The following is an 11,770-nucleotide window of genomic DNA, read 5'->3' on the forward strand; positions in this document are numbered from 1 at the left end:
ATTTTGCATTACAAAAAAATCACTAAAACTTTGAATTGCCCCATGCAAATGAAAATGTAAAAATGCAGAAAGTTTTCTTCTGTAGGCAGGGGCATTGCTAGACTTCAGTGACATCCTGGGCTTAGCCCACAGGCCATAGTATAATATAAAAATAAGAAGAATCCTTCCTTGCATGACTTAAAAAATGACCATTCTAGTGTCTAATAATAATTATATTAAGTGCTGGTCTTTACTTGTATTCTGACATACCAGGCATTTTCCCGGTGGGCTGGCGTACTTTTGGGCCGATCAGGGGCGTGATTGTAAAGAGTCAGACATGTCGGGCATATCCATTTGCAACAATTTAATGGGCAGACTTCAAGTAAACATAAAATGTTCTCAATAATGAGCAAACACAAGGCAAAGGTCCAGTCTGATGCCCGGGGAAGGGTTCAACTCAGGAGAAGGGTCTGGCTGGATCCGAGATTGGCAGCAGGCGACAGAGAGGCATGAGACAGGCTTGGTTCGGGGCGGGCGGTGAGATATCAGAGTCCGGTAGCAGGCACGGGTCGTTAGGCAGGCTGCAGACAGGCAGAAAGGTTAATAACAGGCTGGGATCAGAACAACAGAATCACTTGGAGAACGCTCAGACATGTAACATGGGGTGAAACAATACTTCCCACTAGACGCCGAGTTAACGAGGCAGATATAGTCTCAGGGCGAGAGTTTAATGCGGGACAGCTGGGAAGCAATCAAAGCTTAATGATCCATACTGTGCTGAAGCATGAGGCACTTAGTACTCCGGGGAGAGAGTGCGAGAGTGCGTGGAGTTAGCAGAGCAGGGCGCCGTAACAGAGCCCCCCCTCCTGCGAGCGTCTCCTGGCGCGAGAGAACTGATGACGGCGAGGTATGCCGCGAGGTCGAGGAGCCGGCCTTTCAGGGTGATTGCGGTGGAAGTCTTGAGTGAGGGACGGGTCTAGTATGTCATTGGCGTTGATCCAGGAACGTTCCTCTGGCCCAAAGCCCTCCCAATCTACTAGGTATTGGAGATGCCCGCCACGACGTCTAGAGTCCAGCAGACAATGCACTTGGTAGGTCTCCTCGCCCTCTAACAGGTTAGGTTGGGCGGCCGTCTCCTCTGAATCCTCTCCGCTCTCTACAGATTGGGCAGAGGCTGGTTTGAGCAGGGAGACGTGGAACGTGGGTGAGACGCGCATGTGTCTGGGCAGGTCAAGACGAAACGACACAGGGGTGATTTGCCGGATGATCTTGAATGGGCCCAGGAATCTCGGACTTAGTTTCTTGCAGGGCAGCCTGAGGCGTAGGTCTCGTGTGGATAGCCACACCCATTGGCCGGGTTGGTAAACAGGTCCTGCCCTGCGATGCCTGTCTGCCCTCTCCTTGCCGCGTCTTATAGCACGCTGGAGGTGAGTGTGGGCCAAGTTCCAGGTCCTCTCACTCCGCCGGAGCCAATCATCCACGGCAGGGACGCTGGTGGGCTCACCTGACCAGGGGAACAGTGGGGGCTGGAACCCGAGGACGCATTGGAAAGGGGTCATCCCGGTAGAGTGCTTGCGGATGGAGTTCTGGGCATATTCGACCCACATCAGGTAACGATGCCAATCCCTCTGCTGACGATGGCAGTAGGAGCGAAGGAAGCGGGAAATCTCCTGGTTGAGACATTCCACTTGCCCGTTGGCCTGGGGGTGGTACCCCGATGTGAGACTCACGTTGATCTGTAGTCTCCCACAGAAGGCATTCCAGATGCGGGAAGTGAACTGGGGTCCCCTGTCAGACACAATATCCTTCTGTAAAGAGTCAGACATGTCGGCAGATCCATTTGCAACAATTTAATGGGCAGACTTCAAGTAAACATAAAATGTTCTCAATAATGAGCAAACACAAGGCAAAGGTCCAGTCTGATGCCCGGGGAAGGGTTCAACTCAGGAGAAGGGTCTGGCTGGATCCGAGATCGGCAGCAGGCGAAAGAGAGGCATGAGACAGGCTTGGTTCGGGGCGGGCGGTGAGATATCAGAGTCCGGTAGCAGGCACGGGTCGTTAGGCAGGCTGCAGACAGGCAGAAAGGTTAGTAACAGGCTGGGATCAGAACAACAGAATCACTTGGAGAACACTCAGACATGTAACATGGGGTGAAACAATACTTCGCACTAGACGCCGAGTTAACGAGGCAGATATAGTCTCAGGGCGAGAGTTTAATGCGGGACAGCTGGGAAGCAATCAAAGCTTAATGATCCATACTGTGCTGAAGCATGAGGCACTTAGTACTCCGGGGAGAGAGCGCGAGAGTGCGTGGAGTTAGCAGAGCAGGGCGCCGTAACAGTGATGGCCATCGGGAGACACGAGCGGGCCAGTGGTTCGGCTGTAAAACGTGCCGAATGGGCCGCGATAAGCAACAATGTGTCGCTGCGTTATGCAGAACGGACCACAAAATATGCAGAAAAGGACAGCGAAAAATGAAACTGTAATATCTATAATGTCTTGAGTCATCATTGTGTAGTTTGATTAAATATGATTGTAAATTCATGAATTCTAAAAAGATGTTTAATGGAGAAAAATAACATTGGAAGAAACCAGGCTCACTGTGGGTCCAGTTACCCTCTGACTAACATCATGAATATAATGTCAATATTATGTAATTATGTATAGTGCAAGTCATAGTTTAAAATTATTAAACTAAGTAAGTGTTAAGGGTCAGTGTTTAAACAAAGATTTTTTAACAAACGATGTAAGATTAATGACTAATGTCTTTGAAATTCATCCTGGATTAACTGCAGAAGTTCACATAGATGCAATTGTCCTTTGTTAGTTGGCTTATGAAGGCTTTTGTTGGCAATTCATTGTTAGTTGGCTGATGAAGGCATTTGTTGGCAATTCATTGATAGTCTATGTATTCCATTTCAAGAGTGTAGTCCATTATTAGACCAAGGTGACGCAGGCAGAGATCAATGAGGTGCATCGCAGTTCAACAGGCCGGTAATTTTGGTGAGGTCTATCCTAAATCCAAGGTTCAGGCAATGGCATATGAAGTGTCCCATGTTTTATGGTTGGAGTTGGCATCAGTTCATGCTCTGAATTCCATCCATGTTTGGCTGGCACCGGCTGCATTTAGTCATCATCACTCAGCGACACATGGTATCAGTTGAGCTGGATCCAGCCAGTTCTGGTGACCTCAGTATAGTAGTCCCGAGTTTGAGACGGGGAAACATATAGAATAATATTGCAGAGTTATAGATCATGATCAATGTTCCTGGTTTCTGGTTGGCTTAAGTTCACGTAAGTTCATCCTCTGAAGTCCATCGTAATAGACTGAAGTGATGTGTTTCATAGTGTTTCTCTCATAGTCACTTGTAATGCATGGATTATGCAAGATTGTGTGCATTTGTCAAATTTGTCAAATTTGTCTGTGTGTGTGTGTTTAGGACTCAATCAGACTGGGCTGTTCAGAGTTGGTTGGTTGGCGAAATGCTGCCAAGTGCTGAGGAAGAGTTTTGATCAAGGGGAGGTTCCAGACCTCGAAGGTGAAGATATTGCAACTCTGGCCTCCTTATTAAAACCAACACACACACACACTCAAATTAATAAATGTTTTCTCACGCTACTGTGAAACGTGCAGCATGCTAAGTGCAAATCATTGGTTCTTGCTTCACAACAATGCAAATTTATAAAATCTGACTAAATAGTTTTTTAATCCTGATTTCATCCTGCAGATGCCAAACAAGGAGAACTAATTTGACTTTGAAGATCATCCTGAGCAGTCTCCCTGAGGAGAATTATAACTTCCTGTGCTACCTGATGTACTTCTGTTCTGTGTGGCTGCTAATAGTAATTTAAACCTGATGACCTCGAGCAATTTGGCAGTAGTGTTTGGACCCACCATCTTTCAGTGAGTGTTAGTATGTTTACATCTAAAAACTGATGTTTCTAGAACTTTCCAGATTTGTTTGATTTGAAAAAACACATTTTAACTTTACATGCACATACTTCATAGGGCTGGATCATAAGACACACAAACCAGTCTTTTGTAGTTGTCAATCAGAAAAGGAAGATGAGTGTTTGGTATATTTAGAAAGGTGACACATGTGTATTACCTGCGTGTGCGGTGTTACTCTCTGCCCCAACTTCATTGAGTTGAGGCAATACAGCAGACTTACTCGCCATGGGAGATCCTCCTGTCTCTGCCATGTCACTAGTGAGTTTGTCCTATGTTTTTGGTTCCCCGTTTGTCACTCACTTCGACGCTGTTTCGAAGAAGCGACATTAGGGGTCTCTCTTGAGTGCTGAATATGCTTCTGATCTATGAAAAAAGGCCAATGAGAATTAGGCAGACAGTATTTGCATACCCCGCCCCCGGAAATACGGGTATAAAAGCAGAGAAATATGTCAGGTTCATTCAGAAATGTTCTTCGGAGCTGATGGTCGTGTTGCACTCAGCTGTGAGTTACACACCCGTTCCTGTTCCTCTGACGCTTGCCTGCTGTTGGATCTACAGCGCACTTCAGTGGCTTTCTCCTTTTCTGGAGTTTGCCCCTGGGTGCTTCAACAGCGCAAAACTAAAAGAGTTATTGTAAAAGAGTGATTTTCTCTGAAAGAGTATTTTCCTCTAAAAGAGCAAATACACAGCTGGCGTTGAACGTCCTTTTCAGGACGCGTCTTTATAAAGATGCCCTTCCGCCCCTGTGTAGTTCCTGGATGAGGTAGAGTGCTCTCCGCTTCAGACGGCAACAGGCGTTGTCTCGTGTGTCTGGGTTGCAATCACACCGAGGCATTTGTGGATTATTCATGCGTTTGTGGATTATTCATGTTCTCACTGCGAGAACATGACCATGGCACCGTTGCGGTCGTGGCTCGCTTTCATAGAAAGCAGGCCACTCCAGCCACCCCCGCATTGCTCCTTCTTCCCACGGGATTGAGGACAATGCGGCTGGCGATGGAGCCGATCTGGGGACGGCAGCAGGTGCGGCTCCGCCGGGCATGCTCGTTGACTCCCGTCCGTGCTCGAGGCAACAGCGGCTCGCCTTACAGCCAGCCTGCCTATCCTCTAGAGCTCGAGGTGGATGAGCTCGCCGCTGCATCGGAGAGCACGGCGTCTGACGCTGATGACTCCCCTGGGCTGCCGCCTTCGTGCCATGTCCAATATGCTTGCCCAGGCCGACGCCAGCGTGGGGCTGTACTGGAACCCTCCGTCCTTCCCACAGCCATCACGGTTGGATGACTGGTTCCTGGGGGCTCCGTGCCACTCATAGCCGCGCCCCCCATTCCTGTTTTTCCCGGAAGTGCATGATGAGCTGACGTCTGCATGGAGGGCACCCCTCTCCACACAAAGCCATTCGCTCATCCGCTCTTGCTACCCTCGACGGCGGAGCGGCCCACGGGTACACGGCGATTCCCCAGGTGGACAGGGCTGTTGCGCTCCACCTGTGTCCCGAAAACCCTACCACCTGGCGGGGTCGCCCTGTACTCCTCTCCAAGGCCTGTAGGACAACGTCTTCATTGACGGCCAAAGCCTACAGCGCCACTCGACACGCCGCTTCCACCCTGCATGCCATGGCCCTCCTGCAATTCCACCAGGCCAGGTCCAGTAACATCATCTATGGCTGAACTTGGTCAAGTTGCATGAGACCGACAAAGTGTGCTTCCTCAACCCCATCTCCCAGTTCGGCCTCTTCGGCGACACCGTCGAGGACTTTACCCAGCAGTTCTCCGCGGTGAAGAAACAGACGGAGGCCATTTCGCATATCCTGCCCCGCCGCAAACCTGCTGCCATCGGCCATGCCCCGTCTGCTTGCCAAGGGCATCCTCCTGCGGTGAAGAAACGCCCTGCTCCGCCTCAACCCGGGCCCAGCTCTCAGCCCACGCGTCGAGCACCCCGCAGGATGTCGACGCACCCCGTCTCATGGACCCCCTCAAGGACCCGCAAGGCTCCCAGGCGCTCCTGAGACGATCTACCCTGGGACCACTAAGTTAGCTCTGGAGCCCTAGACGGGCCTGCGGTACCCACATTCTCAGTAGAAGAGCTATTTCCTTTGTCTCTGGGTCACCTGGCCCGCAAAGTCCGTTCTCACGACACTCTGCCGCCACACCTCAACAGTCCCGGCATGCTGGACACGGACCCTCCGCCCTCAGCCCCACGACTGTTCCCCGGCCGGCCGGTTCTGACGAGTCCAGAGGACACTGCTACAGGACCTCCTCCTCAGTCACTAACCCGCCCCCTGCCGGGTGTGCAGAGCAAGGTAAGTGCTTCGAGTCTTTTCTCAGCACCAGAACCTCGGACGGGTCCACGCCTCCCGATGCCGTACTACCTGCTCCGCCCCGCTGCGAAGCCCCACCGGGTATGTCAAAACTAATCGTCCCTTTGGTGCCCTTAGCACGGAACTTGGATGCATGGCTTTCACTTCCCAACCGTCACGCTGGCTGGCCAGGACCATTCGACTCGGTTACGCAATTCAGTTTGCCAGGCCTCCGCCCCTCTTCGTGGGCGTCCACTTTTCTGCTGTACACGTCAAACATACCAAATCCCTGCGCGTGGAAATCGCTACTCTCTTAATCAAAGACGCGATAGAGCCTGTCCCTCACACCGAGATGAAGAAGGGTTTCTATAGCCCTTCTATAGCCCTGTCGTACCCAAGAAAGGCGGTGGCTTACGACCGATCTTGGACTTGCGAGTTTTCAACCGGGCCTTGCACAAACTCCCGTTCAAAATGCTCACGCAAAAACACATCTTAACTTGCGTCCGGCATCTAGATTGGTTCGCAGCAGTAGACCTGAAGGATGTGTACTTTCACATCTCAATTCTGCCTCGACACCGACCCTTCCTACGGTTCGCGGTCGATGGCCAGGCGTATCAGTATAAAGTCCTCCCGCCAAACACTCAAACCCTGGACAGACCTCTGCTTTTTGCGGGCAGGAGTGCCCTTGCAGTAGGTGTCCCGACACGTCCTGGTCATGACCGACGCCTTCAGATCGGGTTAGGGCGCCTAACAAAGGGCACACAGACGAGGGCCATTGGGAATGGGCCCCGCTGCGCTGGCACATAAATTGCCTAGAGTTGCTGACTGTTTTCTTTGCCCTGCGGAAGTTTCTCCCATTTGTTCGCGACAAACATGTCCTTTGTATCTGATAAACAGGATTTGAAGTTGCCAGACCATGTCAGAACATTTGTCACAAGCATCAGGAATAAATTCAAGCAGTTTATCATTATCCTGTAATGATCATACTGTTCTTTGCACTAAGCAAAGTAAGTATTAGAGTACCTCAAGGGTGTATATACCAGGTATATATTAAATGTAGCTATTTCTGTTGTCAAGCATTAACATATATTAAGTGCATACCTGCAGATGCGTAACATGTTTATGTGACTGATAAAAAAAAGAGTACATCCTGTGTAAGGATGAAGAGAACTAATGCTAAAGAAGACTGTCCTGCAGCTGCCTATTAGCACACTCACAGAAATCAGGTACATATGCTGAGAGCACACACACACTGTGCTGTTTTTTTTAATAATGTTTTACATTCAAACATACACGTACACACAGGATGTTGAATTTTATGGGTTTATTATAATTGATTTATTGTAGAGATAAGTGCTTATCATTATTAACATTTATTTAAATGCATGTTATGTGTATGTATTTTCTAGATCAAAGACAGAGAAGCTTCCAAAAATTGGAGACATTTTTGGAGAAGATTCGTCCCAAAGACTGGCAGGTACTCATATGTATAAACACACACATTAGGCTATATACAGATTTATTTATGTCTGTTAGTGTGCATGTGTGCATGTGGGGGTAAGATCTTGTCACTTCGTCACATAGGAACCACAGAGAGAGTGGACAGATCTCTGCTGGCAAAGAAAATTTGTGTGTTGCTCAGGTCGGGAGAGTTACTGTGGTGTACCCTGTAGACAAGCACAGAGATTGGCACCCAGCACAAGGATTAGGATCCAGATTCAGGAACTTGGGAGACAGACACTAACAAAAGGTACTTTTCTACTGCACATTACAGTTCGACTCGCCTCAACTCTACTCACTTTACGTTTCCGATCTTGCATTTCCACTGCAGTTTAGTGCCATCTCAACATGGGTGGGATTATAGGCTGGTCGTCATAGCTGTGCCACCTCTACTGCCGTGACATCATCTTGAACATGACACAAACTGACCAAAACAATAACACGACTGCTAGCTGTTAGATACTAGGTAATTTTGGCGCATAAAGCAGTTGTTGCATGATGATTTTACAAAAGTGTAACAGTTAAATTGGCCTGGTTGTTTTAAAAGCAAGCTTTCCAGTAGCTAGTCAACTAAATAAAGTGAAGCTTTCAAGCAGAATATAGAGTTAACGTACCATCATCCATCATGGCTGAGGGTAATCTCTCTCTCATTGCTCGCCGGTTTAGATAGCGTCCATTTGGTCGAACCACTTTTCGTAGTCCCTTTTAAGTTTTGTTTTACTTTTCCCTACAATGTTGGTAGGTCCGGTGGTAGCTGTGTGCTGCCAACAGCTGAGACACTTCCTGAGAGACATTTTCAATTCGCTCATCGCTAACATGTGTATCGTCTGCATCTCATTTATTGACCACAGCGTAGTTTAGCACACAGCCATTTCTTTTTCCACAATTCGAAAGTCCCGTGAACAAATTATACTGTTATCACTGTTGCTAACTTTAAAACTAGCGGGTTGATGTCGCATGTCGGAAATCCAGTGATGCTGGTAGTGACGATTCTCCCTGACCAATCAGTGATCTGCAGGATTTTGACGTCACATTTAGTATCGGCCCAGCTCACTTGGAACCTCGACCGAGGTGGTACTAAAAAAGTATCAGGTACCAGGTACTATCCACAGTGGAAAACCCCCAAAAAGCGAGCAGAGTCGAGTTGAGTCGAGTTGTACCGTGCAGTGGAAAAGCCACAAAAGAAAACACAGAAACACAGACTAAGAAACTGTGCTTTAGTCTGTGTTTCTGTATCATTCCCTGATTAATTGGGGCCTAAGGATTGATGACAAAGAGAAAGTCTCAGGTATGGGTTGGTGAGACAGACCCAAATTGGACCTGTAGCTGGAGACTGAAGAAAGACATAGGCAGGCACTGGGGAGAGACACTGGCATACACTGGGGCTGAAAAGGGGGCTAGCATGCACTGGGGCTGGTAAGAGTCTGGCCAGTACTCTAGCGGGAGACAGATATGGGCAGCCAATGGGCTGCCCATATCTAGTGATAGACTCTCGCAGACTCTTTGGCACAAGACAGACTTCTGGGCACATCAGCGACAGGCACTGGCAGGCACCGGGTCTGGTAAGAGACATGCTGTTACTCTAGATGGAGACAGACAGTGGCAGGTGCTTTTGCTGGTAAGAGATACTGACCACCACTTTAGCTGGATACAGACACTGGCAGGCATTCTGGCTGGACACAGACACTGACAGGCACTGGGGAAATTGCACATCACTGGCTGAAGACAGACACTGACCGGCACTGGGACTGGTGAGAGACACTGGCTGACACTGGAAATGTAGACTGACATTTTCTTGCACTTTGGCTGGAGACTGGTAGATGGGCACTGTGGCTGATGAGAGACACTGTCTGGTACTTGGGCTTGTGAGAGACACTGGCAGGCACTGTGGCTGTTAAGAGATACAGGCAGACAATTTGGCTGGATACAGACACTGGCAGGCACTTGGGCTGGTGAGAGATACTGAAAGGTATTCTGGCCGGTGACAGACACTGGCAGGCACATTGGATGGAGACAGAAACAGGCTGGCACTGGAGCTGGTGAGAGACACTGGCTGTTAGTTTGGCTAGGCACAAACACTGGCAGACATTGGGGCTGGTGAGACACACAGAGAGGCACAGTGACTGAAGGCAGACACTGGCAGGCAGTGGGTTGATGCTGATGGAAGACGGATCCCGTACCATCAAAAATAGGATGTTCATCTTTAAATAACTTTCTTATCATGATTACGCTTTAAGTGTGTCTTTTTTTAATAAATAGCTAAAGTGATGTAATGGGGTTGAACCCATGGGCAGCCTTTAATGAAAACCAAACTGATTTAGTTTGTGACAAAGCAAACTAAATCAAAACTAGACAACCAGGCTAATTTGAAGCATACTGTACCATTCTCTCTATCCCTATTTATAAGACTATTCACACACTTATAGCCACAATTGATATTTTAATTAAGTCACCCCAATTTAAAACATGATATCATGGCTAACAATGATGTCATTTTAAATGGGCCATTGACAAATGCAAGTTATATTATTTGTGAGTTAATTAATAGAAGAAAGATGGCATCTTTTATTTCTTTGTGTATTCCTTGTATGTTCTTGCAGCTCAAAAATATCACTTGTTAAAAATGAATCATTTGTACTGATAGCCTACATTTAACGAGACACTTTCATGTGTTTTTTGATATACAGTATCAGTTTCACAGCTTTTTCAATCTGATTTTTTTTTCAATAGTTCCAAATGTTGTGAAATGCTGATTCAATTATATGCAATAAGATTTGTTCACATGAAATCTCCTGCTGGCCTGACCTTTAAATCAGCTGTATAAACTTTGTTTTGAAATCTACCAATGCAAAAGGCTACCGGTGCCCACCGGGATAAGTCCTGGTACTCCCAATGGGGCCAGACCATCCCTGGCTTTAATCGTTGTGAAAGTGTCATAAGCTGAAGGCGAGCCATTAAAGAAATGTGCTAGGCTCTATCCCTGTCTTCAACGTTACTAACTAACACGAGTAATCGCCTTTAGAGTAGAAGATCTGAATCTGAACAGATGGTCTCTTGATTAAGTTTTATACTTAAGCAGGCAGCCTCTGAGGACTTTCTTTAGACAAGTGCAGAAGAGGAAGGACACTTGCCTTCCCGAGGAACTACAGGTAGGCTACTTTAATCATATTTTAGATAGATAGATAGATAGATAGATAGATAGATAGATAGATAGATAGATAGATAGATAGATACATAGATAGATAGATAGATAGATAGATAGATAGATAGATAGATTAGAATGTTCAAAGGGAAGATGATAGATAGATAGATAGATAGATAGATAGATAGATAGATAGATAGATAGATAGATAGATAGATAGATAGATAGATAGATAGATAGATAGATAGATTAGAATGTTCAAAGGGAAGATGATAGATAGATAGATAGATAGATAGATAGATAGATAGATAGATAGATAGATAGATAGATAGATAGATAGATAGATAGATAGATAGATAGATAGATTAGAATGTTCAAAGGGAAGATGATAGATAGATAGATAGATAGATAGATAGATAGATAGATAGATAGATAGATAGATAGATAGATAGATAGATAGATAGATTGATTGATTGATTGATTGATTGATTGATTGATTGATTGATTGATTAGAATGTTCAAAGGGAAGATGATGCCTTAACTCGGTCACGAAAATAAACTTGTCATCTGGTTTTTACAAAATACATCTGATATCACAATTAAACTTTTATTTTTGTTATTTAATGTACTAAATCAAATAACTTTTTTCACAATTAAGTTAAAAATGATAGACAAATTAGGCTATATAACAGATTCCCAGTCAAAGAGATTCATCTGAGAGAAGAAAAAAAAAGAAGCCATTTACCATATAGGCCTACTATAAATATATACATATTTAGACACCCATATTTTTAATTGAATGTATGTTTTAACAGCAATCACACGATTAAGTTTCCCCACCTCCGAAATCTAAATTTAACCCCTGCATTCAAGACTAAATATTTTATTAAATTGCAATTAT

The sequence above is a fragment of the Xyrauchen texanus genome, chromosome 35 (genome assembly GCF_025860055.1).
Source record: "Xyrauchen texanus isolate HMW12.3.18 chromosome 35, RBS_HiC_50CHRs, whole genome shotgun sequence".
NCBI lineage: Eukaryota > Metazoa > Chordata > Actinopteri > Cypriniformes > Catostomidae > Xyrauchen > Xyrauchen texanus.